This window comes from Phyllobates terribilis, unplaced genomic scaffold (genome assembly GCF_046119375.1).
Source record: "Phyllobates terribilis strain yellow unplaced genomic scaffold, ASM4611937v1 Scaffold_74__1_contigs__length_7073193, whole genome shotgun sequence".
In the NCBI taxonomy this organism is placed as follows: domain Eukaryota; kingdom Metazoa; phylum Chordata; class Amphibia; order Anura; family Dendrobatidae; genus Phyllobates; species Phyllobates terribilis.
Window position 1 is genome coordinate 372,452 of NW_027362834.1, and position 27,731 is coordinate 400,182.

Consider the following 27,731-nt stretch of genomic DNA (forward strand, 5'->3'; position numbering starts at 1 on the left):
GCTGGAACACTGACTTCTTTCATTTAATGCCTGCAGACTATAAAAGAGAAACCAACCCAAAAAGTTTGGTTGATTAGTCTGTGGCATTCTTTTAAACTGTTGCTTATGGCGGTCTCTGTGAGCTTCTCAGTGACATTCAGCCATCCAGGTATCCCGCCTGCAGTAGACGGAATGTGGCAATGGAACGCTGGCTGCGCGTGTCATAATAGGCTCTGAGCCTTTATATACCTGCGCACAGCAGCAGCCACCTTCAGTCTGCTGCTGGACAGCCAGCAGCAGCAGCAGCAGGAGAGGTAATTAATCAGCAACCCTCCTGCTAAGGGTAGACAGCTGCTCGTTCCACCCCCCCCCCCGCCTTAATTGGTTCTCCTCCCTTCCAACGGTGTTGAGGCGGGTGGGAACAGCCGGGGGTTGAGGGTACTGTGCTAAAAGAGGTGGAGTTATGCAGATCTAAAACGCGTGGATTGCAGCAGCAGCAAGCCGAAAAGTGCAGGCATGTGAGGGATCTAGAGGTTGACAGCATGTCTTCTTAACGGGAGTCCAGGTGGCCATCTCCACAAATGGACTTTTCAGAATCCTTGGGTGGCACCGTAGTCGGAAACCAATTCTGGTTATCGCTTCTCGGTCTTTTGGCTAAGATCAAGTGTAGTATCTGTTCTTATCAGTTTAATATCTGATACGTCCCCTATCTGGGGACCATATATTAAATGGATTTTTAGAACAGGGAGATGGAAAAAGAGCTTGCTCTGTCCACTCCACGCATTGACCTGGTATTGCAGTATCTCCAGGACCGGTGCACCCCTTCTTTAATGCAGTTTCTAAAATCAGAAAGAATTGAATTCAATGCTTTTTGTTCATTTTGCTTGTTTGTCGGATTTTGGGATGGACTCTTTGGCTTTGCTTTTCTTCTCCTCATTGGATTTTTCATGTTAAAAGTTGCAGAAGCCAGATGACAAGCTCATTTTGGTTCAACTTCAGCAACTGTGCATTGCATTGCCATGTAATGTAATGTAATGCAATGCTATCTATCTAGCTCTCCCTCTATACTTCCTTTTGGATAAACAGACATATTAGGCAAGCATTTTGGAGCTTTCACCTAAATAACTACAGGTGGTGAGATAAGCTGCACAATATAATTGACCTTTCAGTATATTGTTGCACACACACCATCTATTTAGCAAATGCCCTTGTTATCAACAGCAGCCTTTTAAACTCACCTGAGCTAACAGGTATGTGAGCTGGTTACTCTGCTGCGCTTAAAATTTCTTTTTTGGTTTGCTACAATGCCTTTTCTGAAACGTTGTCTCCCTCTGCTGGAACACTGACTTCTTTCATTTAATGCCTGCAGACTATAAAAGAGAAACCAACCCAAAAAGTTTGGTTGATTAGTCTGTGGCATTCTTTTAAACTGTTGCTTATGGCGGTCTCTGTGAGCTTCTCAGTGACATTCAGCCATCCAGGTATCCCGCCTGCAGTAGACGGAATGTGGCAATGGAACGCTGGCTGCGCGTGTCATAATAGGCTCTGAGCCTTTATATACCTGCGCACAGCAGCAGCCACCTTCAGTCTGCTGCTGGACAGCCAGCAGCAGCAGCAGCAGGAGAGGTAATTAATCAGCAACCCTCCTGCTAAGGGTAGACAGCTGCTCGTTCCACCCCCCCCCCGCCTTAATTGGTTCTCCTCCCTTCCAACGGTGTTGAGGCGGGTGGGAACAGCCGGGGGTTGAGGGTACTGTGCTAAAAGAGGTGGAGTTATGCAGATCTAAAACGCGTGGATTGCAGCAGCAGCAAGCCGAAAAGTGCAGGCATGTGAGGGATCTAGAGGTTGACAGCATGTCTTCTTAACGGGAGTCCAGGTGGCCATCTCCACAAATGGACTTTTCAGAATCCTTGGGTGGCACCGTAGTCGGAAACCAATTCTGGTTATCGCTTCTCGGCCTTTTGGCTAAGATCAAGTGTAGTATCTGTTCTTATCAGTTTAATATCTGATACGTCCCCTATCTGGGGACCATATATTAAATGGATTTTTAGAACAGGGAGATGGAAAAAGAGCTTGCTCTGTCCACTCCACGCATTGACCTGGTATTGCAGTATCTCCAGGACCGGTGCACCCCTTCTTTAATGCAGTTTCTAAAATCAGAAAGAATTGAATTCAATGCTTTTTGTTCATTTTGCTTGTTTGTCGGATTTTGGGATGGACTCTTTGGCTTTGCTTTTCTTCTCCTCATTGGATTTTTCATGTTAAAAGTTGCAGAAGCCAGATGACAAGCTCATTTTGGTTCAACTTCAGCAACTGTGCATTGCATTGCCATGTAATGTAATGTAATGCAATGCTATCTATCTAGCTCTCCCTCTATACTTCCTTTTGGATAAACAGACATATTAGGCAAGCATTTTGGAGCTTTCACCTAAATAACTACAGGTGGTGAGATAAGCTGCACAATATAATTGACCTTTCAGTATATTGTTGCACACACACCATCTATTTAGCAAATGCCCTTGTTATCAACAGCAGCCTTTTAAACTCACCTGAGCTAACAGGTATGTGAGCTGGTTACTCTGCTGCGCTTAAAATTTCTTTTTTGGTTTGCTACAATGCCTTTTCTGAAACGTTGTCTCTCTCTGCTGGAACACTGACTTCTTTCATTTAATGCCTGCAGACTATAAAAGAGAAACCAACCCAAAAAGTTTGGTTGATTAGTCTGTGGCATTCTTTTAAACTGTTGCTTATGGCGGTCTCTGTGAGCTTCTCAGTGACATTCAGCCATCCAGGTATCCCGCCTGCAGTAGACGGAATGTGGCAATGGAACGCTGGCTGCGCGTGTCATAATAGGCTCTGAGCCTTTATATACCTGCGCACAGCAGCAGCCACCTTCAGTCTGCTGCTGGACAGCCAGCAGCAGCAGCAGCAGGAGAGGTAATTAATCAGCAACCCTCCTGCTAAGGGTAGACAGCTGCTCGTTCCACCCCCCCCCCCCCCCGCCTTAATTGGTTCTCCTCCCTTCCAACGGTGTTAAGGCGGGTGGGAACAGCCGGGGGTTGAGGGTACTGTGCTAAAAGAGGTGGAGTTATGCAGATCTAAAACGCGTGGATTGCAGCAGCAGCAAGCCGAAAAGTGCAGGCATGTGAGGGATCTAGAGGTTGACAGCATGTCTTCTTAACGGGAGTCCAGGTGGCCATCTCCACAAATGGACTTTTCAGAATCCTTGGGTGGCACCGTAGTCGGAAACCAATTCTGGTTATCGCTTCTCGGCCTTTTGGCTAAGATCAAGTGTAGTATCTGTTCTTATCAGTTTAATATCTGATACGTCCCCTATCTGGAGACCATATATTAGATGGATTTTTAGAACAGGGAGATGGAAAAAGAGCTTGCTCTGTCCACTCCACGCATTGACCTGGTATTGCAGTATCTCCAGGACCGGTGCACCCCTTCTTTAATGCAGTTTCTAAAATCAGAAAGAATTGAATTCAATGCTTTTTGTTCATTTTGCTTGTTTGTCGGATTTTGGGATGGACTCTTTGGCTTTGCTTTTCTTCTCCTCATTGGATTTTTCATGTTAAAAGTTGCAGAAGCCAGATGACAAGCTCATTTTGGTTCAACTTCAGCAACTGTGCATTGCATTGCCATGTAATGTAATGTAATGCAATGCTATCTATCTAGCTCTCCCTCTATACTTCCTTTTGGATAAACAGACATATTAGGCAAGCATTTTGGAGCTTTCACCTAAATAACTACAGGTGGTGAGATAAGCTGCACAATATAATTGACCTTTCAGTATATTGTTGCACACACACCATCTATTTAGCAAATGCCCTTGTTATCAACAGCAGCCTTTTAAACTCACGTGAGCTAACAGGTATGTGAGCTGGTTACTCTGCTGCGCTTAAAATTTCTTTTTTGGTTGCTACAATGCCTTTTCTGAAACGTTGTCTCCCTCTGCTGGAACACTGACTTCTTTCATTTAATGCCTGCAGACTATAAAAGAGAAACCAACCCAAAAAGTTTGGTTGATTAGTCTGTGGCATTCTTTTAAACTGTTGCTTATGGCGGTCTCTGTGAGCTTCTCAGTGACATTCAGCCATCCAGGTATCCCGCCTGCAGTAGACGGAATGTGGCAATGGAACGCTGGCTGCGCGTGTCATAATAGGCTCTGAGCCTTTATATACCTGCGCACAGCAGCAGCCACCTTCAGTCTGCTGCTGGACAGCCAGCAGCAGCAGCAGCAGGAGAGGTAATTAATCAGCAACCCTCCTGCTAAGGGTGGACAGCTGCTCGTTCCACCCTCCCCCCTCCCCCGCCTTAATTGGTTCTCCTCCCTTCCAACGGTGTTGAGGCGGGTGGGAACAGCCGGGGGTTGAGGGTACTGTGCTAAAAGAGGTGGAGTTATGCAGATCTAAAACGCGTGGATTGCAGCAGCAGCAAGCCGAAAAGTGCAGGCATGTGAGGGATCTAGAGGTTGACAGCATGTCTTCTTAACGGGAGTCCAGGTGGCCATCTCCACAAATGGACTTTTCAGAATCCTTGGGTGGCACCGTAGTCGGAAACCAATTCTGGTTATCGCTTCTCGGCCTTTTGGCTAAGATCAAGTGTAGTATCTGTTCTTATCAGTTTAATATCTGATACGTCCCCTATCTGGGGACCATATATTAAATGGATTTTTAGAACAGGGAGATGGAAAAAGAGCTTGCTCTGTCCACTCCACGCATTGACCTGGTATTGCAGTATCTCCAGGACCGGTGCACCCCTTCTTTAATGCAGTTTCTAAAATCAGAAAGAATTGAATTCAATGCTTTTTGTTCATTTTGCTTGTTTGTCGGATTTTGGGATGGACTCTTTGGCTTTGCTTTTCTTCTCCTCATTGGATTTTTCATGTTAAAAGTTGCAGAAGCCAGATGACAAGCTCATTTTGGTTCAACTTCAGCAACTGTGCATTGCATTGCCATGTAATGTAATGTAATGCAATGCTATCTATCTAGCTCTCCCTCTATACTTCCTTTTGGATAAACAGACATATTAGGCAAGCATTTTGGAGCTTTCACCTAAATAACTACAGGTGGTGAGATAAGCTGCACAATATAATTGACCTTTCAGTATATTGTTGCACACACACCATCTATTTAGCAAATGCCCTTGTTATCAACAGCAGCCTTTTAAACTCACCTGAGCTAACAGGTATGTGAGCTGGTTACTCTGCTGCGCTTAAAATTTCATTTTTGGTTTGCTACAATGCCTTTTCTGAAACGTTGTCTCCCTCTGCTGGAACACTGACTTCTTTCATTTAATGCCTGCAGACTATAAAAGAGAAACCAACCCAAAAAGTTTGGTTGATTAGTCTGTGGCATTCTTTTAAACTGTTGCTTATGGCGGTCTCTGTGAGCTTCTCAGTGACATTCAGCCATCCAGGTATCCCGCCTGCAGTAGACGGAATGTGGCAATGGAACGCTGGCTGCGCGTGTCATAATAGGCTCTGAGCCTTTATATACCTGCGCACAGCAGCAGCCACCTTCAGTCTGCTGCTGGACAGCCAGCAGCAGCAGCAGCAGGAGAGGTAATTAATCAGCAACCCTCCTGCTAAGGGTAGACAGCTGCTCGTTCCACCCCCCCCCCCGCCTTAATTGGTTCTCCTCCCTTCCAACGGTGTTGAAGCGGGTGGGAACAGCCGGGGGTTGAGGGTACTGTGCTAAAAGAGGTGGAGTTATGCAGATCTAAAACGCGTGGATTGCAGCAGCAGCAAGCCGAAAAGTGCAGGCATGTGAGGGATCTAGAGGTTGACAGCATGTCTTCTTAACGGGAGTCCAGGTGGCCATCTCCACAAATGGACTTTTCAGAATCCTTGGGTGGCACCGTAGTCGGAAACCAATTCTGGTTATCGCTTCTCGGCCTTTTGGCTAAGATCAAGTGTAGTATCTGTTCTTATCAGTTTAATATCTGATACGTCCCCTATCTGGGGACCATATATTAAATGGATTTTTAGAACAGGGAGATGGAAAAAGAGCTTGCTCTGTCCACTCCACGCATTGACCTGGTATTGCAGTATCTCCAGGACCGGTGCACCCCTTCTTTAATGCAGTTTCTAAAATCAGAAAGAATTGAATTCAATGCTTTTTGTTCATTTTGCTTGTTTGTCGGATTTTGGGATGGACTCTTTGGCTTTGCTTTTCTTCTCCTCATTGGATTTTTCATGTTAAAAGTTGCAGAAGCCAGATGACAAGCTCATTTTGGTTCAACTTCAGCAACTGTGCATTGCATTGCCATGTAATGTAATGTAATGCAATGCTATCTATCTAGCTCTCCCTCTATACTTCCTTTTGGATAAACAGACATATTAGGCAAGCATTTTGGAGCTTTCACCTAAATAACTACAGGTGGTGAGATAAGCTGCACAATATAATTGACCTTTCAGTATATTGTTGCACACACACCATCTATTTAGCAAATGCCCTTGTTATCAACAGCAGCCTTTTAAACTCACCTGAGCTAACAGGTATGTGAGCTGGTTACTCTGCTGCGCTTAAAATTTCTTTTTTGGTTTGCTACAATGCCTTTTCTGAAATGTTGTCTCCCTCTGCTGGAACACTGACTTCTTTCATTTAATGCCTGCAGACTATAAAAGAGAAACCAACCCAAAAAGTTTGGTTGATTAGTCTGTGGCATTCTTTTAAACTGTTGCTTATGGCGGTCTCTGTGAGCTTCTCAGTGACATTCAGCCATCCAGGTATCCCGCCTGCAGTAGACGGAATGTGGCAATGGAACGCTGGCTGCGCGTGTCATAATAGGCTCTGAGCCTTTATATACCTGCGCACAGCAGCAGCCACCTTCAGTCTGCTGCTGGACAGCCAGCAGCAGCAGCAGCAGGAGAGGTAATTAATCAGCAACCCTCCTGCTAAGGGTAGACAGCTGCTCGTTCCACCCCCCCCCCCCCCGCCTTAATTGGTTCTCCTCCCTTCCAACGGTGTTGAGGCGGGTGGGAACAGCCGGGGGTTGAGGGTACTGTGCTAAAAGAGGTGGAGTTATGCAGATCTAAAACGCGTGGATTGCAGCAGCAGCAAGCCGAAAAGTGCAGGCATGTGAGGGATCTAGAGGTTGACAGCATGTCTTCTTAACGGGAGTCCAGGTGGCCATCTCCACAAATGGACTTTTCAGAATCCTTGGGTGGCACCGTAGTCGGAAACCAATTCTGGTTATCGCTTCTCGGCCTTTTGGCTAAGATCAAGTGTAGTATCTGTTCTTATCAGTTTAATATCTGATACGTCCCCTATCTGGGGACCATATATTAAATGGATTTTTAGAACAGGGAGATGGAAAAAGAGCTTGCTCTGTCCACTCCACGCATTGACCTGGTATTGCAGTATCTCCAGGACCGGTGCACCCCTTCTTTAATGCAGTTTCTAAAATCAGAAAGAATTGAATTCAATGCTTTTTGTTCATTTTGCTTGTTTGTCGGATTTTGGGATGGACTCTTTGGCTTTGCTTTTCTTCTCCTCATTGGATTTTTCATGTTAAAAGTTGCAGAAGCCAGATGACAAGCTCATTTTGGTTCAACTTCAGCAACTGTGCATTGCATTGCCATGTAATGTAATGTAATGCAATGCTATCTATCTAGCTCTCCCTCTATACTTCCTTTTGGATAAACAGACATATTAGGCAAGCATTTTGGAGCTTTCACCTAAATAACTACAGGTGGTGAGATAAGCTGCACAATATAATTGACCTTTCAGTATATTGTTGCACACACACCATCTATTTAGCAAATGCCCTTGTTATCAACAGCAGCCTTTTAAACTCACCTGAGCTAACAGGTATGTGAGCTGGTTACTCTGCTGCGCTTAAAATTTCATTTTTGGTTTGCTACAATGCCTTTTCTGAAACGTTGTCTCCCTCTGCTGGAACACTGACTTCTTTCATTTAATGCCTGCAGACTATAAAAGAGAAACCAACCCAAAAAGTTTGGTTGATTAGTCTGTGGCATTCTTTTAAACTGTTGCTTATGGCGGTCTCTGTGAGCTTCTCAGTGACATTCAGCCATCCAGGTATCCCGCCTGCAGTAGACGGAATGTGGCAATGGAACGCTGGCTGCGCGTGTCATAATAGGCTCTGAGCCTTTATATACCTGCGCACAGCAGCAGCCACCTTCAGTCTGCTGCTGGACAGCCAGCAGCAGCAGCAGCAGGAGAGGTAATTAATCAGCAACCCTCCTGCTAAGGGTAGACAGCTGCTCGTTCCACCCCCCCCCCGCCTTAATTGGTTCTCCTCCCTTCCAACGGTGTTGAGGCGGGTGGGAACAGCCGGGGGTTGAGGATACTGTGCTAAAAGAGGTGGAGTTATGCAGATCTAAAACGCGTGGATTGCAGCAGCAGCAAGCCGAAAAGTGCAGGCATGTGAGGGATCTAGAGGTTGACAGCATGTCTTCTTAACGGGAGTCCAGGTGGCCATCTCCAGAAATGGACTTTTCAGAATCCTTGGGTGGCACCGTAGTCGGAAACCAATTCTGGTTATCGCTTCTCGGCCTTTTGGCTAAGATCAAGTGTAGTATCTGTTCTTATCAGTTTAATATCTGATACGTCCCCTATCTGGGGACCATATATTAAATGGATTTTTAGAACAGGGAGATGGAAAAAGAGCTTGCTCTGTCCACTCCACGCATTGACCTGGTATTGCAGTATCTCCAGGACCGGTGCACCCCTTCTTTAATGCAGTTTCTAAAATCAGAAAGAATTGAATTCAATGCTTTTTGTTCATTTTGCTTGTTTGTCGGATTTTGGGATGGACTCTTTGGCTTTGCTTTTCTTCTCCTCATTGGATTTTTCATGTTAAAAGTTGCAGAAGCCAGATGACAAGCTCATTTTGGTTCAACTTCAGCAACTGTGCATTGCATTGCCATGTAATGTAATGTAATGCAATGATATCTATCTAGCTCTCCCTCTATACTTCCTTTTGGATAAACAGACATATTAGGCAAGCATTTTGGAGCTTTCACCTAAATAACTACAGGTGGTGAGATAAGCTGCACAATATAATTGACCTTTCAGTATATTGTTGCACACACACCATCTATTTAGCAAATGCCCTTGTTATCAACAGCAGCCTTTTAAACTCACCTGAGCTAACAGGTATGTGAGCTGGTTACTCTGCTGCGCTTAAAATTTCTTTTTTGGTTTGCTACAATGCATTTTCTGAAACGTTGTCTCCCTCTGCTGGAACACTGACTTCTTTCATTTAATGCCTGCAGACTATAAAAGAGAAACCAACCCAAAAAGTTTGGTTGATTAGTCTGTGGCATTCTTTTAAACTGTTGCTTATGGCGGTCTCTGTGAGCTTCTCAGTGACATTCAGCCATCCAGGTATCCCGCCTGCAGTAGACGGAATGTGGCAATGGAACGCTGGCTGCGCGTGTCATAATAGGCTCTGAGCCTTTATATACCTGCGCACAGCAGCACCCACCTTCAGTCTGCTGCTGGACAGCCAGCAGCAGCAGCAGCAGGAGAGGTAATTAATCAGCAACCCTCCTGCTAAGGGTAGACAGCTGCTCGTTCCACCCCCCCCCCCCGCCTTAATTGGTTCTCCTCCCTTCCAACGGTGTTGAGGTGGGTGGGAACAGCCGGGGGTTGAGGGTACTGTGCTAAAAGAGGTGGAGTTATGCAGATCTAAAACGCGTGGATTGCAGCAGCAGCAAGCCGAAAAGTGCAGGCATGTGAGGGATCTAGAGGTTGACAGCATGTCTTCTTAACGGGAGTCCAGGTGGCCATCTCCACAAATGGACTTTTCAGAATCCTTGGGTGGCACCGTAGTCGGAAACCAATTCTGGTTATCGCTTCTCGGCCTTTTGGCTAAGATCAAGTGTAGTATCTGTTCTTATCAGTTTAATATCTGATACGTCCCCTATCTGGGGACCATATATTAAATGGATTTTTAGAACAGGGAGATGGAAAAAGAGCTTGCTCTGTCCACTCCACGCATTGACCTGGTATTGCAGTATCTCCAGGACCGGTGCACCCCTTCTTTAATGCAGTTTCTAAAATCAGAAAGAATTGAATTCAATGCTTTTTGTTCATTTTGCTTGTTTGTCGGATTTTGGGATGGACTCTTTGGCTTTGCTTTTCTTCTCCTCATTGGATTTTTCATGTTAAAAGTTGCAGAAGCCAGATGACAAGCTCATTTTGGTTCAACTTCAGCAACTGTGCATTGCATTGCCATGTAATGTAATGTAATGCAATGCTATCTATCTAGCTCTCCCTCTATACTTCCTTTTGGATAAACAGACATATTAGGCAAGCATTTTGGAGCTTTCACCTAAATAACTACAGGTGGTGAGATAAGCTGCACAATATAATTGACCTTTCAGTATATTGTTGCACACACACCATCTATTTAGCAAATGCCCTTGTTATCAACAGCAGCCTTTTAAACTCACCTGAGCTAACAGGTATGTGAGCTGGTTACTCTGCTGCGCTTAAAATTTCTTTTTTGGTTTGCTACAATGCCTTTTCTGAAACGTTGTCTCCCTCTGCTGGAACACTGACTTCTTTCATTTAATGCCTGCAGACTATAAAAGAGAAACCAACCCAAAAAGTTTGGTTGATTAGTCTGTGGCATTCTTTTAAACTGTTGCTTATGGCGGTCTCTGTGAGCTTCTCAGTGACATTCAGCCATCCAGGTATCCCGCCTGCAGTAGACGGAATGTGGCAATGGAACGCTGGCTGCGCGTGTCATAATAGGCTCTGAGCCTTTATATACCTGCGCACAGCAGCAGCCACCTTCAGTCTGCTGCTGGACAGCCAGCAGCAGCAGCAGCAGGAGAGGTAATTAATCAGCAACCCTCCTGCTAAGGGTAGACAGCTGCTCGTTCCACCCCCCCCCCGCCTTAATTGGTTCTCCTCCCTTCCAACGGTGTTGAGGCGGGTGGGAACAGCCGGGGGTTGAGGGTACTGTGCTAAAAGAGGTGGAGTTATGCAGATCTAAAACGCGTGGATTGCAGCAGCAGCAAGCCGAAAAGTGCAGGCATGTGAGGGATCTAGAGGTTGACAGCATGTCTTCTTAACGGGAGTCCAGGTGGCCATCTCCACAAATGGACTTTTCAGAATCCTTGGGTGGCACCGTAGTCGGAAACCAATTCTGGTTATCGCTTCTCGGCCTTTTGGCTAAGATCAAGTGTAGTATCTGTTCTTATCAGTTTAATATCTGATACGTCCCCTATCTGGGGACCATATATTAAATGGATTTTTAGAACAGGGAGATGGAAAAAGAGCTTGCTCTGTCCACTCCATGCATTGACCTGGTATTGCAGTATCTCCAGGACCGGTGCACCCCTTCTTTAATGCAGTTTCTAAAATCAGAAAGAATTGAATTCAATGCTTTTTGTTCATTTTGCTTGTTTGTCGGATTTTGGGATGGACTCTTTGGCTTTGCTTTTCTTCTCCTCATTGGATTTTTCATGTTAAAAGTTGCAGAAGCCAGATGACAAGCTCATTTTGGTTCAACTTCAGCAACTGTGCATTGCATTGCCATGTAATGTAATGTAATGCAATGCTATCTATCTAGCTCTTCCTCTATACTTCCTTTTGGATAAACAGACATATTAGGCAAGCATTTTGGAGCTTTCACCTAAATAACTACAGGTGGTGAGATAAGCTGCACAATATAATTGACCTTTCAGTATATTGTTGCACACACACCATCTATTTAGCAAATGCCCTTGTTATCAACAGCAGCCTTTTAAACTCACCTGAGCTAACAGGTATGTGAGCTGGTTACTCTGCTGCGCTTAAAATTTCTTTTTTGGTTTGCTACAATGCCTTTTCTGAAACGTTGTCTCCCTCTGCTGGAACACTGACTTCTTTCATTTAATGCCTGCAGACTATAAAAGAGAAACCAACCCAAAAAGTTTGGTTGATTAGTCTGTGGCATTCTTTTAAACTGTTGCTTATGGCGGTCTCTGTGAGCTTCTCAGTGACATTCAGCCATCCAGGTATCCCGCCTGCAGTAGACGGAATGTGGCAATGGAACGCTGGCTGCGCGTGTCATAATAGGCTCTGAGCCTTTATATACCTGCGCACAGCAGCAGCCACCTTCAGTCTGCTGCTGGACAGCCAGCAGCAGCAGCAGCAGGAGAGGTAATTAATCAGCAACCCTCCTGCTAAGGGTAGACAGCTGCTCGTTCCACCCCCCCCCCGCCTTAATTGGTTCTCCTCCCTTCCAGCGGTGTTGAGGCGGGTGGGAACAGCCGGGGGTTGAGGGTACTGTGCTAAAAGAGGTGGAGTTATGCAGATCTAAAACGCGTGGATTGCAGCAGCAGCAAGCCGAAAAGTGCAGGCATGTGAGGGATCTAGAGGTTGACAGCATGTCTTCTTAACGGGAGTCCAGGTGGCCATCTCCACAAATGGACTTTTCAGAATCCTTGGGTGGCACCGTAGTCGGAAACCAATTCTGGTTATCGCTTCTCGGCCTTTTGGCTAAGATCAAGTGTAGTATCTGTTCTTATCAGTTTAATATCTGATACGTCCCCTATCTGGGGACCATATATTAAATGGATTTTTAGAACAGGGAGATGGAAAAAGAGCTTGCTCTGTCCACTCCACGCATTGACCTGGTATTGCAGTATCTCCAGGACCGGTGCACCCCTTCTTTAATGCAGTTTCTGAAATCAGAAAGAATTGAATTCAATGCTTTTTGTTCATTTTGCTTGTTTGTCGGATTTTGGGATGGACTCTTTGGCTTTGCTTTTCTTCTCCTCATTGGATTTTTCATGTTAAAAGTTGCAGAAGCCAGATGACAAGCTCATTTTGGTTCAACTTCAGCAACTGTGCATTGCATTGCCATGTAATGTAATGTAATGCAATGCTATCTATCTAGCTCTCCCTCTATACTTCCTTTTGGATAAACAGACATATTAGGCAAGCATTTTGGAGCTTTCACCTAAATAACTACAGGTGGTGAGATAAGCTGCACAATATAATTGACCTTTCAGTATATTGTTGCACACACACCATCTATTTAGCAAATGCCCTTGTTATCAACAGCAGCCTTTTAAACTCACCTGAGCTAACAGGTATGTGAGCTGGTTACTCTGCTGCGCTTAAAATTTCTTTTTTGGTTTGCTACAATGCCTTTTCTGAAACGTTGTCTCCCTCTGCTGGAACACTGACTTCTTTCATTTAATGCCTGCAGACTATAAAAGAGAAACCAACCCAAAAAGTTTGGTTGATTAGTCTGTGGCATTCTTTTAAACTGTTGCTTATGGCGGTCTCTGTGAGCTTCTCAGTGACATTCAGCCATCCAGGTATCCCGCCTGCAGTAGACGGAATGTGGCAATGGAACGCTGGCTGCGCGTGTCATAATAGGCTCTGAGCCTTTATATACCTGCGCACAGCAGCAGCCACCTTCAGTCTGCTGCTGGACAGCCAGCAGCAGCAGCAGCAGGAGAGGTAATTAATCAGCAACCCTCCTGCTAAGGGTAGACAGCTGCTCGTTCCACCCCCCCCCCGCCTTAATTGGTTCTCCTCCCTTCCAACGGTGTTGAGGCGGGTGGGAACAGCCGGGGGTTGAGGGTACTGTGCTAAAAGAGGTGGAGTTATGCAGATCTAAAACGCGTGGATTGCAGCAGCAGCAAGCCGAAAAGTGCAGGCATGTGAGGGATCTAGAGGTTGACAGCATGTCTTCTTAACGGGAGTCCAGGTGGCCATCTCCACAAATGGACTTTTCAGAATCCTTGGGTGGCACCGTAGTCGGAAACCAATTCTGGTTATCGCTTCTCGGCCTTTTGGCTAAGATCAAGTGTAGTATCTGTTCTTATCAGTTTAATATCTGATACGTCCCCTATCTGGGGACCATATATTAAATGGATTTTTAGAACAGGGAGATGGAAAAAGAGCTTGCTCTGTCCACTCCACGCATTGACCTGGTATTGCAGTATCTCCAGGACCGGTGCACCCCTTCTTTAATGCAGTTTCTAAAATCAGAAAGAATTGAATTCAATGCTTTTTGTTCATTTTGCTTGTTTGTCGGATTTTGGGATGGACTCTTTGGCTTTGCTTTTCTTCTCCTCATTGGATTTTTCATGTTAAAAGTTGCAGAAGCCAGATGACAAGCTCATTTTGGTTCAACTTCAGCAACTGTGCATTGCATTGCCATGTAATGTAATGTAATGCAATGCTATCTATCTAGCTCTCCCTCTATACTTCCTTTTGGATAAACAGACATATTAGGCAAGCATTTTGGAGCTTTCACCTAAATAACTACAGGTGGTGAGATAAGCTGCACAATATAATTGACCTTTCAGTATATTGTTGCACACACACCATCTATTTAGCAAATGCCCTTGTTATCAACAGCAGCCTTTTAAACTCACCTGAGCTAACAGGTATGTGAGCTGGTTACTCTGCTGCGCTTAAAATTTCTTTTTTGGTTTGCTACAATGCCTTTTCTGAAACGTTGTCTCCCTCTGCTGGAACACTGACTTCTTTCATTTAATGCCTGCAGACTATAAAAGAGAAACCAACCCAAAAAGTTTGGTTGATTAGTCTGTGGCATTCTTTTAAACTGTTGCTTATGGCGGTCTCTGTGAGCTTCTCAGTGACATTCAGCCATCCAGGTATCCCGCCTGCAGTAGACGGAATGTGGCAATGGAACGCTGGCTGCGCGTGTCATAATAGGCTCTGAGCCTTTATATACCTGCGCACAGCAGCAGCCACCTTCAGTCTGCTGCTGGACAGCCAGCAGCAGCAGCAGCAGGAGAGGTAATTAATCAGCAACCCTCCTGCTAAGGGTAGACAGCTGCTCGTTCCACCCCCCCCCCACCTTAATTGGTTCTCCTCCCTTCCAACGGTGTTGAGGCGGGTGGGAACAGCCGGGGGTTGAGGGTACTGTGCTAAAAGAGGTGGAGTTATGCAGATCTAAAACGCGTGGATTGCAGCAGCAGCAAGCCGAAAAGTGCAGGCATGTGAGGGATCTAGAGGTTGACAGCATGTCTTCTTAACGGGAGTCCAGGTGGCCATCTCCACAAATGGACTTTTCAGAATCCTTGGGTGGCACCGTAGTCGGAAACCAATTCTGGTTATCGCTTCTCGGCCTTTTGGCTAAGATCAAGTGTAGTATCTGTTCTTATCAGTTTAATATCTGATACGTCCCCTATCTGGGGACCATATATTAAATGGATTTTTAGAACAGGGAGATGGAAAAAGAGCTTGCTCTGTCCACTCCACGCATTGACCTGGTATTGCAGTATCTCCAGGACCGGTGCACCCCTTCTTTAATGCAGTTTCTAAAATCAGAAAGAATTGAATTCAATGCTTTTTGTTCATTTTGCTTGTTTGTCGGATTTTGGGATGGACTCTTTGGCTTTGCTTTTCTTCTCCTCATTGGATTTTTCATGTTAAAAGTTGCAGAAGCCAGATGACAAGCTCATTTTGGTTCAACTTCAGCAACTGTGCATTGCATTGCCATGTAATGTAATGTAATGCAATGCTATCTATCTAGCTCTCCCTCTATACTTCCTTTTGGATAAACAGACATATTAGGCAAGCATTTTGGAGCTTTCACCTAAATAACTACAGGTGGTGAGATAAGCTGCACAATATAATTGACCTTTCAGTATATTGTTGCACACACACCATCTATTTAGCAAATGCCCTTGTTATCAACAGCAGCCTTTTAAACTCACCTGAGCTAACAGGTATGTGAGCTGGTTACTCTGCTGCGCTTAAAATTTCTTTTTAGGTTTGCTACAATGCCTTTTCTGAAACGTTGTCTCCCTCTGCTGGAACACTGACTTCTTTCATTTAATGCCTGCAGACTATAAAAGAGAAACCAACCCAAAAAGTTTGGTTGATTAGTCTGTGGCATTCTTTTAAACTGTTGCTTATGGCGGTCTCTGTGAGCTTCTCAGTGACATTCAGCCATCCAGGTATCCCGCCTGCAGTAGACGGAATGTGGCAATGGAACGCTGGCTGCGCGTGTCATAATAGGCTCTGAGCCTTTATATACCTGCGCACAGCAGCAGCCACCTTCAGTCTGCTGCTGGACAGCCAGCAGCAGCAGCAGCAGGAGAGGTAATTAATCAGCAAACCTCCTGCTAAGGGTAGACAGCTGCTCGTTCCACCCCCCCCCCGCCTTAATTGGTTCTCCTCCCTTCCAACGGTGTTGAGGCGGGTGGGAACAGCCGGGGGTTGAGGGTACTGTGCTAAAAGAGGTGGAGTTATGCAGATCTAAAACGCGTGGATTGCAGCAGCAGCAAGCCGAAAAGTGCAGGCATGTGAGGGATCTAGAGGTTGACAGCATGTCTTCTTAACGGGAGTCCAGGTGGCCATCTCCACAAATGGACTTTTCAGAATCCTTGGGTGGCACCGTAGTCGGAAACCAATTCTGGTTATCGCTTCTCGGCCTTTTGGCTAAGATCAAGTGTAGTATCTGTTCTTATCAGTTTAATATCTGATACGTCCCCTATCTGGGGACCATATATTAAATGGATTTTTAGAACAGGGAGATGGAAAAAGAGTTTGCTCTGTCCACTCCACGCATTGACCTGGTATTGCAGTATCTCCAGGACCGGTGCACCCCTTCTTTAATGCAGTTTCTAAAATCAGAAAGAATTGAATTCAATGCTTTTTGTTCATTTTGCTTGTTTGTCGGATTTTGGGATGGACTCTTTGGCTTTGCTTTTCTTCTCCTCATTGGATTTTTCATGTTAAAAGTTGCAGAAGCCAGATGACAAGCTCATTTTGGTTCAACTTCAGCAACTGTGCATTGCATTGCCATGTAATGTAATGTAATGCAATGCTATCTATCTAGCTCTCCCTCTATACTTCCTTTTGGATAAACAGACATATTAGGCAAGCATTTTGGAGCTTTCACCTAAATAACTACAGGTGGTGAGATAAGCTGCACAATATAATTGACCTTTCAGTATATTGTTGCACACACACCATCTATTTAGCAAATGCCCTTGTTATCAACAGCAGCCTTTTAAACTCACCTGAGCTAACAGGTATGTGAGCTGGTTACTCTGCTGCGCTTAAAATTTCTTTTTTGGTTTGCTACAATGCCTTTTCTGAAACGTTGTCTCCCTCTGCTGGAACACTGACTTCTTTCATTTAATGCCTGCAGACTATAAAAGAGAAACCAACCCAAAAAGTTTGGTTGATTAGTCTGTGGCATTCTTTTAAACTGTTGCTTATGGCGGTCTCTGTGAGCTTCTCAGTGACATTCAGCCATCCAGGTATCCCGCCTGCAGTAGACGGAATGTGGCAATGGAACGCTGGCTGCGCATGTCATAATAGGCTCTGAGCCTTTATATACCTGCGCACAGCAGCAGCCACCTTCAGTCTGCTGCTGGACAGCCAGCAGCAGCAGCAGCAGGAGAGGTAATTAATCAGCAACCCTCCTGCTAAGGGTAGACAGCTGCTCGTTCCACCCCACCCCCCCGCCTTAATTGGTTCTCCTCCCTTCCAACGGTGTTGAGGCGGGTGGGAACAGCCGGGGGTTGAGGGTACTGTGCTAAAAGAGGTGGAGTTATGCAGATCTAAAACGCGTGGATTGCAGCAGCAGCAAGCCGAAAAGTGCAGGCATGTGAGGGATCTAGAGGTTGACAGCAAGTCTTCTTAGCGGGAGTCCAGGTGGCCATCTCCACAAATGGACTTTTCAGAATCCTTGGGTGGCACCGTAGTCGGAAACCAATTCTGGTTATCGCTTCTCGGCCTTTTGGCTAAGATCAAGTGTAGTATCTGTTCTTATCAGTTTAAAATCTGATACGTCCCCTATCTGGGGACCATATATTAAATGGATTTTTAGAACAGGGAGATGGAAAAAGAGCTTGCTCTGTCCACTCCACGCATTGACCTGGTATTGCAGTATCTCCAGGACCGGTGCACCCCTTCTTTAATGCAGTTTCTAAAATCAGAAAGAATTGAATTCAATGCTTTTTGTTCATTTTGCTTGTTTGTCGGATTTTGGGATGGACTCTTTGGCTTTGCTTTTCTTCTCCTCATTGGATTTTTCATGTTAAAAGTTGCAGAAGCCAGATGACAAGCTCATTTTGGTTCAACTTCAGCAACTGTGCATTGCATTGCCATGTAATGTAATGTAATGCAATGCTATCTATCTAGCTCTCCCTCTATACTTCCTTTTGGATAAACAGACATATTAGGCAAGCATTTTGGAGCTTTCACCTAAATAACTACAGGTGGTGAGATAAGCTGCACAATATAATTGACCTTTCAGTATATTGTTGCACACACACCATCTATTTAGCAAATGCCCTTGTTATCAACAGCAGCCTTTTAAACTCACCTGAGCTAACAGGTATGAGAGCTGGTTACTCTGCTGCGCTTAAAATTTCTTTTTTGGTTTGCTACAATGCCTTTTCTGAAACGTTGTCTCCCTCTGCTGGAACACTGACTTCTTTCATTTAATGCCTGCAGACTATAAAAGAGAAACCAACCCAAAAAGTTTGGTTGATTAGTCTGTGGCATTCTTTTAAACTGTTGCTTATGGCGGTCTCTGTGAGCTTCTCAGTGACATTCAGCCATCCAGGTATCCCGCCTGCAGTAGACGGAATGTGGCAATGGAACGCTGGGTGCGCGTGTCATAATAGGCTCTGAGCCTTTATATACCTGCGCACAGCAGCAGCCACCTTCAGTCTGCTGCTGGACAGCCAGCAGCAGCAGCAGCAGGAGAGGTAATTAATCAGCAACCCTCCTGCTAAGGGTAGACAGCTGCTCGTTCCACCCCCCCCCGCCTTAATTGGTTCTCCTCCCTTCCAACGGTGTTGAGGCGGGTGGGAACAGCCGGGGGTTGAGGGTACTGTGCTAAAAGAGGTGGAGTTATGCAGATCTAAAACGCGTGGATTGCAGCAGCAGCAAGCCGAAAAGTGCAGGCATGTGAGGGATCTAGAGGTTGACAGCATGTCTTCTTAACGGGAGTCCAGGTGGCCATCTCCACAAATGGACTTTTCAGAATCCTTGGGTGGCACCGTAGTCGGAAACCAATTCTGGTTATCGCTTCTCGGCATTTTGGCTAAGATCAAGTGTAGTATCTGTTCTTATCAGTTTAATATCTGATACGTCCCCTATCTGGGGACCATATATTAAATGGATTTTTAGAACAGGGAGATGGAAAAAGAGCTTGCTCTGTCCACTCCACGCATTGACCTGGTATTGCAGTATCTCCAGGACCGGTGCACCCCTTCTTTAATGCAGTTTCTAAAATCAGAAAGAATTGAATTCAATGCTTTTTGTTCATTTTGCTTGTTTGTCGGATTTTGGGATGGACTCTTTGGCTTTGCTTTTCTTCTCCTCATTGGATTTTTCATGTTAAAAGTTGCAGAAGCCAGATGACAAGCTCATTTTGGTTCAACTTCAGCAACTGTGCATTGCATTGCCATGTAATGTAATGTAATGCAATGCTATCTATCTAGCTCTCCCTCTATACTTCCTTTTGGATAAACAGACATATTAGGCAAGCATTTTGGAGCTTTCACCTAAATAACTACAGGTGGTGAGATAAGCTGCACAATATAATTGACCTTTCAGTATATTGTTGCACACACACCATCTATTTAGCAAATGCCCTTGTTATCAACAGCAGCCTTTTAAACTCACCTGAGCTAACAGGTATGTGAGCTGGTTACTCTGCTGCGCTTAAAATTTCTTTTTTGGTTTGCTACAATGCCTTTTCTGAAACGTTGTCTCCCTCTGCTGGAACACTGACTTCTTTCACTTAATGCCTGCAGACTATAAAAGAGAAACCAACCCAAAAAGTTTGGTTGATTAGTCTGTGGCATTCTTTTAAACTGTTGCTTATGGCGGTCTCTGTGAGCTTCTCAGTGACATTCAGCCATCCAGGTATCCCGCCTGCAGTAGACGGAATGTGGCAATGGAACGCTGGCTGCACGTGTCATAATAGGCTCTGAGCCTTTATATACCTGCGCACAGCAGCAGCCACCTTCAGTCTGCTGCTGGACAGCCAGCAGCAGCAGCAGCAGGAGAGGTAATTAATCAGCAACCCTCCTGCTAAGGGTAGACAGCTGCTCGTTCCACCCCCCCCCCGCCTTAATTGGTTCTCCTCCCTTCCAACGGTGTTGAGGCGGGTGGGAACAGCCGGGGGTTGAGGGTACTGTGCTAAAAGAGGTGGAGTTATGCAGATCTAAAACGCGTGGATTGCAGCAGCAGCAAGCCGAAAAGTGCAGGCATGTGAGGGATCTAGAGGTTGACAGCATGTCTTCTTAACGGGAGTCCAGGTGGCCATCTCCACAAATGGACTTTTCAGAATCCTTGGGTGGCACCGTAGTCGGAAACCAATTCTGGTTATCGCTTCTCGGCCTTTTGGCTAAGATCAAGTGTAGTATCTGTTCTTATCAGTTTAATATCTGATACGTCCCCTATCTGGGGACCATATATTAAATGGATTTTTAGAACAGGGAGATGGAAAAAGAGCTTGCTCTGTCCACTCCACGCATTGACCTGGTATTGCAGTATCTCCAGGACCGGTGCACCCCTTCTTTAATGCAGTTTCTAAAATCAGAAAGAATTGAATTCAATGCTTTTTGTTCATTTTGCTTGTTTGTCGGATTTTGGGATGGACTCTTTGGCTTTGCTTTTCTTCTCCTCATTGGATTTTTCATGTTAAAAGTTGCAGAAGCCAGATGACAAGCTCATTTTGGTTCAACTTCAGCAACTGTGCATTGCATTGCCATGTAATGTAATGTAATGCAATGCTATCTATCTAGCTCTCCCTCTATACTTCCTTTTGGATAAACAGACATATTAGGCAAGCATTTTGGAGCTTTCACCTAAATAACTACAGGTGGTGAGATAAGCTGCACAATATAATTGACCTTTCAGTATATTGTTGCACACACACCATCTATTTAGCAAATGCCCTTGTTATCAACAGCAGCCTTTTAAACTCACCTGAGCTAACAGGTATGTGAGCTGGTTACTCTGCTGCGCTTAAAATTTCTTTTTTGGTTTGCTACAATGCCTTTTCTGAAACGTTGTCTCCCTCTGCTGGAACACTGACTTCTTTCATTTAATGCCTGCAGACTATAAAAGAGAAACCAACCCAAAAAGTTTGGTTGATTAGTCTGTGGCATTCTTTTAAACTGTTGCTTATGGCGGTCTCTGTGAGCTTCTCAGTGACATTCAGCCATCCAGGTATCCCGCCTGCAGTAGACGGAATGTGGCAATGGAACGCTGGCTGCGCGTGTCATAATAGGCTCTGAGCCTTTATATACCTGCGCACAGCAGCAGCCACCTTCAGTCTGCTGCTGGACAGCCAGCAGCAGCAGCAGCAGGAGAGGTAATTAATCAGCAACCCTCCTGCTAAGGGTAGACAGCTGCTCGTTCCACCCCCCCCCCCCCGCCTTAATTGGTTCTCCTCCCTTCCAACGGTGTTGAGGCGGGTGGGAACAGCCGGGGGTTGAGGGTACTGTGCTAAAAGAGGTGGAGTTATGCAGATCTAAAACGCGTGGATTGCAGCAGCAGCAAGCCGAAAAGTGCAGGCATGTGAGGGATCTAGAGGTTGACAGCATGTCTTCTTAACGGGAGTCCAGGTGGCCATCTCCACAAATGGACTTTTCAGAATCCTTGGGTGGCACCGTAGTCGGAAACCAATTCTGGTTATCGCTTCTCGGCCTTTTGGCTAAGATCAAGTGTAGTATCTGTTCTTATCAGTTTAATATCTGATACGTCCCCTATCTGGGGACCATATATTAAATGGATTTTTAGAACAGGGAGATGGAAAAAGAGCTTGCTCTGTCCACTCCACGCATTGACCTGGTATTGCAGTATCTCCAGGACCGGTGCACCCCTTCTTTAATGCAGTTTCTAAAATCAGAAAGAATTGAATTCAATGCTTTTTGTTCATTTTGCTTGTTTGTCGGATTTTGGGATGGACTCTTTGGCTTTGCTTTTCTTCTCCTCATTGGATTTTTCATGTTAAAAGTTGCAGAAGCCAGATGACAAGCTCATTTTGGTTCAACTTCAGCAACTGTGCATTGCATTGCCATGTAATGTAATGTAATGCAATGCTATCTATCTAGCTCTCCCTCTATACTTCCTTTTGGATAAACAGACATATTAGGCAAGCATTTTGGAGCTTTCACCTAAATAACTACAGGTGGTGAGATAAGCTGCACAATATAATTGACCTTTCAGTATATTGTTGCACACACACCATCTATTTAGCAAATGCCCTTGTTATCAACAGCAGCCTTTTAAACTCACCTGAGCTAACAGGTATGTGAGCTGGTTACTCTGCTGCGCTTAAAATTTCTTTTTTGGTTTGCTACAATGCCTTTTCTGAAACGTTGTCTCCCTCTGCTGGAACACTGACTTCTTTCATTTAATGCCTACAGACTATAAAAGAGAAACCAACCCAAAAAGTTTGGTTGATTAGTCTGTGGCATTCTTTTAAACTGTTGCTTATGGCGGTCTCTGTGAGCTTCTCAGTGACATTCAGCCATCCAGGTATCCCGCCTGCAGTAGACGGAATGTGGCAATGGAACGCTGGCTGCGCGTGTCATAATAGGCTCTGAGCCTTTATATACCTGCGCACAGCAGCAGCCACCTTCAGTCTGCTGCTGGACAGCCAGCAGCAGCAGCAGCAGGAGAGGTAATTAATCAGCAACCCTCCTGCTAAGGGTAGACAGCTGCTCGTTCCACCCCCCCCCCGCCTTAATTGGTTCTCCTCCCTTCCAACGGTGTTGAGGCGGGTGGGAACAGCCGGGGGTTGAGGGTACTGTGCTAAAAGAGGTGGAGTTATGCAGATCTAAAACGCGTGGATTGCAGCAGCAGCAAGCCGAAAAGTGCAGGCATGTGAGGGATCTAGAGGTTGACAGCATGTCTTCTTAACGGGAGTCCAGGTGGCCATCTCCACAAATGGACTTTTCAGAATCCTTGGGTGGCACCGTAGTCGGAAACCAATTCTGGTTATCGCTTCTCGGCCTTTTGGCTAAGATCAAGTGTAGTATCTGTTCTTATCAGTTTAATATCTGATACGTCCCCTATCTGGGGACCATATATTAAATGGATTTTTAGAACAGGGAGATGGAAAAAGAGCTTGCTCTGTCCACTCCACGCATTGACCTGGTATTGCAGTATCTCCAGGACCGGTGCACCCCTTCTTTAATGCAGTTTCTAAAATCAGAAAGAATTGAATTCAATGCTTTTTGTTCATTTTGCTTGTTTGTCGGATTTTGGGATGGACTCTTTGGCTTTGCTTTTCTTCTCCTCATTGGATTTTTCATGTTAAAAGTTGCAGAAGCCAGATGACAAGCTCATTTTGGTTCAACTTCAGCAACTGTGCATTGCATTGCCATGTAATGTAATGTAATGCAATGCTATCAATCTAGCTCTCCCTCTATACTTCCTTTTGGATAAACAGACATATTAGGCAAGCATTTTGGAGCTTTCACCTAAATAACTACAGGTGGTGAGATAAGCTGCACAATATAATTGACCTTTCAGTATATTGTTGCACACACACCATCTATTTAGCAAATGCCCTTGTTATCAACAGCAGCCTTTTAAACTCACCTGAGCTAACAGGTATGTGAGCTGGTTACTCTGCTGCGCTTAAAATTTCTTTTTTGGTTTGCTACAATGCCTTTTCTGAAACGTTGTCTCCCTCTGCTGGAACACTGACTTCTTTCATTTAATGCCTGCAGACTATAAAAGAGAAACCAACCCAAAAAGTTTGGTTGATTAGTCTGTGGCATTCTTTTAAACTGTTGCTTATGGCGGTCTCTGTGAGCTTCTCAGTGACATTCAGCCATCCAGGTATCCCGCCTGCAGTAGACGGAATGTGGCAATGGAACGCTGGCTGCGCGTGTCATAATAGGCTCTGAGCCTTTATATACCTGCGCACAGCAGCAGCCACCTTCAGTCTGCTGCTGGACAGCCAGCAGCAGCAGCAGCAGGAGAGGTAATTAATCAGCAACCCTCCTGCTAAGGGTAGACAGCTGCTCGTTCCACCCCCCCCCCGCCTTAATTGGTTCTCCTCCCTTCCAACGGTGTTGAGGCGGGTGGGAACAGCCGGGGGTTGAGGGTACTGTGCTAAAAGAGGTGGAGTTATGCAGATCTAAAACGCGTGGATTGCAGCAGCAGCAAGCCGAAAAGTGCAGGCATGTGAGGGATCTAGAGGTTGACAGCATGTCTTCTTAACGGGAGTCCAGGTGGCCATCTCCACAAATGGACTTTTCAGAATCCTTGGGTGGCACCGTAGTCGGAAACCAATTCTGGTTATCGCTTCTCGGCCTTTTGGCTAAGATCAAGTGTAGTATCTGTTCTTATCAGTTTAATATCTGATACGTCCCCTATCTGGGGACCATATATTAAATGGATTTTTAGAACAGGGAGATGGAAAAAGAGCTTGCTCTGTCCACTCCACGCATTGACCTGGTATTGCAGTATCTCCAGGACCGGTGCACCCCTTCTTTAATGCAGTTTCTAAAATCAGAAAGAATTGAATTCAATGCTTTTTGTTCATTTTGCTTGTTTGTCGGATTTTGGGATGGACTCTTTGGCTTTGCTTTTCTTCTCCTCATTGGATTTTTCATGTTAAAAGTTGCAGAAGCCAGATGACAAGCTCATTTTGGTTCAACTTCAGCAACTGTGCATTGCATTGCCATGTAATGTAATGTAATGCAATGCTATCTATCTAGCTCTCCCTCTATACTTCCTTTTGGATAAACAGACATATTAGGCAAGCATTTTGGAGCTTTCACCTAAATAACTACAGGTGGTGAGATAAGCTGCACAATATAATTGACCTTTCAGTATATTGTTGCACACACACCATCAATTTTGCAAATGCCCTTGTTATCAACAGCAGCCTTTTAAACTCACCTGAGCTAACAGGTATGTGAGCTGGTTACTCTGCTGCGCTTAAAATTTCTTTTTTGGTTTGCTACAATGCCTTTTCTGAAACGTTGTCTCCCTCTGCTGGAACACTGACTTCTTTCATTTAATGCCTACAGACTATAAAAGAGAAACCAACCCAAAAAGTTTGGTTGATTAGTCTGTGGCATTCTTTTAAACTGTTGCTTATGGCGGTCTCTGTGAGCTTCTCAGTGACATTCAGCCATCCAGGTATCCCGCCTGCAGTAGACGGAATGTGGCAATGGAACGCTGGCTGCGCGTGTCATAATAGGCTCTGAGCCTTTATATACCTGCGCACAGCAGCAGCCACCTTCAGTCTGCTGCTGGACAGCCAGCAGCAGCAGCAGCAGGAGAGGTAATTAATCAGCAACCCTCCTGCTAAGGGTAGACAGCTGCTCGTTCCACCCCCCCCCCGCCTTAATTGGTTCTCCTCCCTTCCAATGGTGTTGAGGCGGGTGGGAACAGCCGGGGGTTGAGGGTACTGTGCTAAAAGAGGTGGAGTTATGCAGATCTAAAACGCGTGGATTGCAGCAGCAGCAAGCCGAAAAGTGCAGGCATGTGAGGGATCTAGAGGTTGACAGCATGTCTTCTTAACGGGAGTCCAGGTGGCCATCTCCACAAATGGACTTTTCAGAATCCTTGGGTGGCACCGTAGTCGGAAACCAATTCTGGTTATCGCTTCTCGGCCTTTTGGCTAAGATCAAGTGTAGTATCTGTTCTTATCAGTTTAATATCTGATACGTCCCCTATCTGGGGACCATATATTAAATGGATTTTTAGAACAGGGAGATGGAAAAAGAGCTTGCTCTGTCCACTCCACGCATTGACCTGGTATTGCAGTATCTCCAGGACCGGTGCACCCCTTCTTTAATGCAGTTTCTAAAATCAGAAAGAATTGAATTCAATGCTTTTTGTTCATTTTGCTTGTTTGTCGGATTTTGGGATGGACTCTTTGGCTTTGCTTTTCTTCTCCTCATTGGATTTTTCATGTTAAAAGTTGCAGAAGCCAGATGACAAGCTCATTTTGGTTCAACTTCAGCAACTGTGCATTGCATTGCCATGTAATGTAATGTAATGCAATGCTATCTATCTAGCTCTCCCTCTATACTTCCTTTTGGATAAACAGACATATTTGGCAAGCATTTTGGAGCTTTCACCTAAATAACTACAGGTGGTGAGATAAGCTGCACAATATAATTGACCTTTCAGTATATTGTTGCACACACACCATCTATTTAGCAAATGCCCTTGTTATCAACAGCAGCCTTTTAAACTCACCTGAGCTAACAGGTATGTGAGCTGGTTACTCTGCTGCGCTTAAAATTTCTTTTTTGGTTTGCTACAATGCCTTTTCTGAAACGTTGTCTCCCTCTGCTGGAACACTGACTTCTTTCATTTAATGCCTGCAGACTATAAAAGAGAAACCAACCCAAAAAGTTTGGTTGATTAGTCTGTGGCATTCTTTTAAACTGTTGCTTATGGCGGTCTCTGTGAGCTTCTCAGTGACATTCAGCCATCCAGGTATCCCGCCTGCAGTAGACGGAATGTGGCAATGGAACGCTGGCTGCGCGTGTCATAATAGGCTCTGAGCCTTTATATACCTGCGCACAGCAGCAGCCACCTTCAGTCTGCTGCTGGACAGCCAGCAGCAGCAGCAGGAGAGGTAATTAATCAGCAACCCTCCTGCTAAGGGTAGACAGCTGCTCGTTCCACCCACCCCCCCGCCTTAATTGGTTCTCCTCCCTTCCAACGGTGTTGAGGCGGGTGGGAACAGCCGGGGGTTGAGGGTACTGTGCTAAAAGAGGTGGAGTTATGCAGATCTAAAACGCGTGGATTGCAGCAGCAGCAAGCCGAAAAGTGCAGGCATGTGAGGGATCTAGAGGTTGACAGCATGTCTTCTTAACGGGAGTCCAGGTGGCCATCTCCACAAATGGACTTTTCAGAATCCTTGGGTGGCACCGTAGTCGGAAACCAATTCTGGTTATCGCTTCTCGGCCTTTTGGCTAAGATCAAGTGTAGTATCTGTTCTTATCAGTTTAATATCTGATACGTCCCCTATCTGGGGACCATATATTAAATGGATTTTTAGAACAGGGAGATGGAAAAAGAGCTTGCTCTGTCCACTCCACGCATTGACCTGGTATTGCAGTATCTCCAGGACCGGTGCACCCCTTCTTTAATGCAGTTTCTAAAATCAGAAAGAATTGAATTCAATGCTTTTTGTTCATTTTGCTTGTTTGTCGGATTTTGGGATGGACTCTTTGGCTTTGCTTTTCTTCTCCTCATTGGATTTTTCATGTTAAAAGTTGCAGAAGCCAGATGACAAGCTCATTTTGGTTCAACTTCAGCAACTGTGCATTGCATTGCCATGTAATGTAATGTAATGCAATGCTATCTATCTAGCTCTCCCTCTATACTTCCTTTTGGATAAACAGACATATTAGGCAAGCATTTTGGAGCTTTCACCTAAATAACTACAGGTGGTGAGATAAGCTGCACAATATAATTGACCTTTCAGTATATTGTTGCACACACACCATCTATTTAGCAAATGCCCTTGTTATCAACAGCAGCCTTTTAAACTCACCTGAGCTAACAGGTATGTGAGCTGGTTACTCTGCTGCGCTTAAAATTTCTTTTTTGGTTTGCTACAATGCCTTTTCTGAAACATTGTCTCCCTCTGCTGGAACACTGACTTCTTTCATTTAATGCCTGCAGACTATAAAAGAGAAACCAACCCAAAAAGTTTGGTTGATTAGTCTGTGGCATTCTTTTAAACTGTTGCTTATGGCGGTCTCTGTGAGCTTCTCAGTGACATTCAGCCATCCAGGTATCCCGCCTGCAGTAGACGGAATGTGGCAA

The 27,731-nt window shown here is 45.1% G+C and overlaps 21 non-coding genes across 21 annotated transcripts; all 21 read left to right on the top strand.

Moving 5' to 3' along the window:
• The first annotated feature begins 613 nt into the window (after positions 1 to 613).
• On the top strand, positions 614 to 804 carry LOC141196073 (U2 spliceosomal RNA). Its single transcript, XR_012268639.1, has one exon. It is a non-coding gene; the product is annotated as a U2 spliceosomal RNA (small nuclear RNA).
• Positions 805 to 1,924: 1,120 nt separating this feature from the next.
• Positions 1,925 to 2,115, top strand: LOC141196547 (U2 spliceosomal RNA). Its single transcript, XR_012268949.1, has one exon. It is a non-coding gene; the product is annotated as a U2 spliceosomal RNA (small nuclear RNA).
• A 1,125-nt stretch (positions 2,116 to 3,240) lies between these two features.
• On the top strand, positions 3,241 to 3,431 carry LOC141196157 (U2 spliceosomal RNA). Its single transcript, XR_012268722.1, has one exon. It is a non-coding gene; the product is annotated as a U2 spliceosomal RNA (small nuclear RNA).
• Positions 3,432 to 4,556: 1,125 nt separating this feature from the next.
• LOC141196548 (U2 spliceosomal RNA) lies at positions 4,557 to 4,747 on the top strand. The gene has a single exon (XR_012268950.1). It is a non-coding gene; the product is annotated as a U2 spliceosomal RNA (small nuclear RNA).
• A 1,121-nt stretch (positions 4,748 to 5,868) lies between these two features.
• LOC141196549 (U2 spliceosomal RNA) lies at positions 5,869 to 6,059 on the top strand. The gene has a single exon (XR_012268951.1). It is a non-coding gene; the product is annotated as a U2 spliceosomal RNA (small nuclear RNA).
• Positions 6,060 to 7,183: 1,124 nt separating this feature from the next.
• On the top strand, positions 7,184 to 7,374 carry LOC141196550 (U2 spliceosomal RNA). Its single transcript, XR_012268952.1, has one exon. It is a non-coding gene; the product is annotated as a U2 spliceosomal RNA (small nuclear RNA).
• A 1,120-nt stretch (positions 7,375 to 8,494) lies between these two features.
• LOC141196551 (U2 spliceosomal RNA) lies at positions 8,495 to 8,685 on the top strand. The gene has a single exon (XR_012268953.1). It is a non-coding gene; the product is annotated as a U2 spliceosomal RNA (small nuclear RNA).
• A 1,122-nt stretch (positions 8,686 to 9,807) lies between these two features.
• On the top strand, positions 9,808 to 9,998 carry LOC141196553 (U2 spliceosomal RNA). The gene has a single exon (XR_012268955.1). It is a non-coding gene; the product is annotated as a U2 spliceosomal RNA (small nuclear RNA).
• A 1,120-nt stretch (positions 9,999 to 11,118) lies between these two features.
• On the top strand, positions 11,119 to 11,309 carry LOC141195742 (U2 spliceosomal RNA). Its single transcript, XR_012268320.1, has one exon. It is a non-coding gene; the product is annotated as a U2 spliceosomal RNA (small nuclear RNA).
• A 1,120-nt stretch (positions 11,310 to 12,429) lies between these two features.
• On the top strand, positions 12,430 to 12,620 carry LOC141196554 (U2 spliceosomal RNA). The gene has a single exon (XR_012268956.1). It is a non-coding gene; the product is annotated as a U2 spliceosomal RNA (small nuclear RNA).
• Positions 12,621 to 13,740: 1,120 nt separating this feature from the next.
• Positions 13,741 to 13,931, top strand: LOC141196555 (U2 spliceosomal RNA). Its single transcript, XR_012268957.1, has one exon. It is a non-coding gene; the product is annotated as a U2 spliceosomal RNA (small nuclear RNA).
• Positions 13,932 to 15,051: 1,120 nt separating this feature from the next.
• LOC141196556 (U2 spliceosomal RNA) lies at positions 15,052 to 15,242 on the top strand. The gene has a single exon (XR_012268958.1). It is a non-coding gene; the product is annotated as a U2 spliceosomal RNA (small nuclear RNA).
• Positions 15,243 to 16,362: 1,120 nt separating this feature from the next.
• On the top strand, positions 16,363 to 16,553 carry LOC141195997 (U2 spliceosomal RNA). Its single transcript, XR_012268566.1, has one exon. It is a non-coding gene; the product is annotated as a U2 spliceosomal RNA (small nuclear RNA).
• A 1,122-nt stretch (positions 16,554 to 17,675) lies between these two features.
• LOC141195794 (U2 spliceosomal RNA) lies at positions 17,676 to 17,866 on the top strand. The gene has a single exon (XR_012268371.1). It is a non-coding gene; the product is annotated as a U2 spliceosomal RNA (small nuclear RNA).
• A 1,119-nt stretch (positions 17,867 to 18,985) lies between these two features.
• On the top strand, positions 18,986 to 19,176 carry LOC141196127 (U2 spliceosomal RNA). Its single transcript, XR_012268693.1, has one exon. It is a non-coding gene; the product is annotated as a U2 spliceosomal RNA (small nuclear RNA).
• Positions 19,177 to 20,296: 1,120 nt separating this feature from the next.
• Positions 20,297 to 20,487, top strand: LOC141196557 (U2 spliceosomal RNA). Its single transcript, XR_012268959.1, has one exon. It is a non-coding gene; the product is annotated as a U2 spliceosomal RNA (small nuclear RNA).
• Positions 20,488 to 21,610: 1,123 nt separating this feature from the next.
• On the top strand, positions 21,611 to 21,801 carry LOC141196558 (U2 spliceosomal RNA). The gene has a single exon (XR_012268960.1). It is a non-coding gene; the product is annotated as a U2 spliceosomal RNA (small nuclear RNA).
• A 1,120-nt stretch (positions 21,802 to 22,921) lies between these two features.
• On the top strand, positions 22,922 to 23,112 carry LOC141196559 (U2 spliceosomal RNA). Its single transcript, XR_012268961.1, has one exon. It is a non-coding gene; the product is annotated as a U2 spliceosomal RNA (small nuclear RNA).
• A 1,120-nt stretch (positions 23,113 to 24,232) lies between these two features.
• LOC141196560 (U2 spliceosomal RNA) lies at positions 24,233 to 24,423 on the top strand. Its single transcript, XR_012268962.1, has one exon. It is a non-coding gene; the product is annotated as a U2 spliceosomal RNA (small nuclear RNA).
• A 1,120-nt stretch (positions 24,424 to 25,543) lies between these two features.
• LOC141196561 (U2 spliceosomal RNA) lies at positions 25,544 to 25,734 on the top strand. Its single transcript, XR_012268963.1, has one exon. It is a non-coding gene; the product is annotated as a U2 spliceosomal RNA (small nuclear RNA).
• A 1,118-nt stretch (positions 25,735 to 26,852) lies between these two features.
• On the top strand, positions 26,853 to 27,043 carry LOC141196562 (U2 spliceosomal RNA). Its single transcript, XR_012268964.1, has one exon. It is a non-coding gene; the product is annotated as a U2 spliceosomal RNA (small nuclear RNA).
• Positions 27,044 to 27,731: the final 688 nt, after the last annotated feature.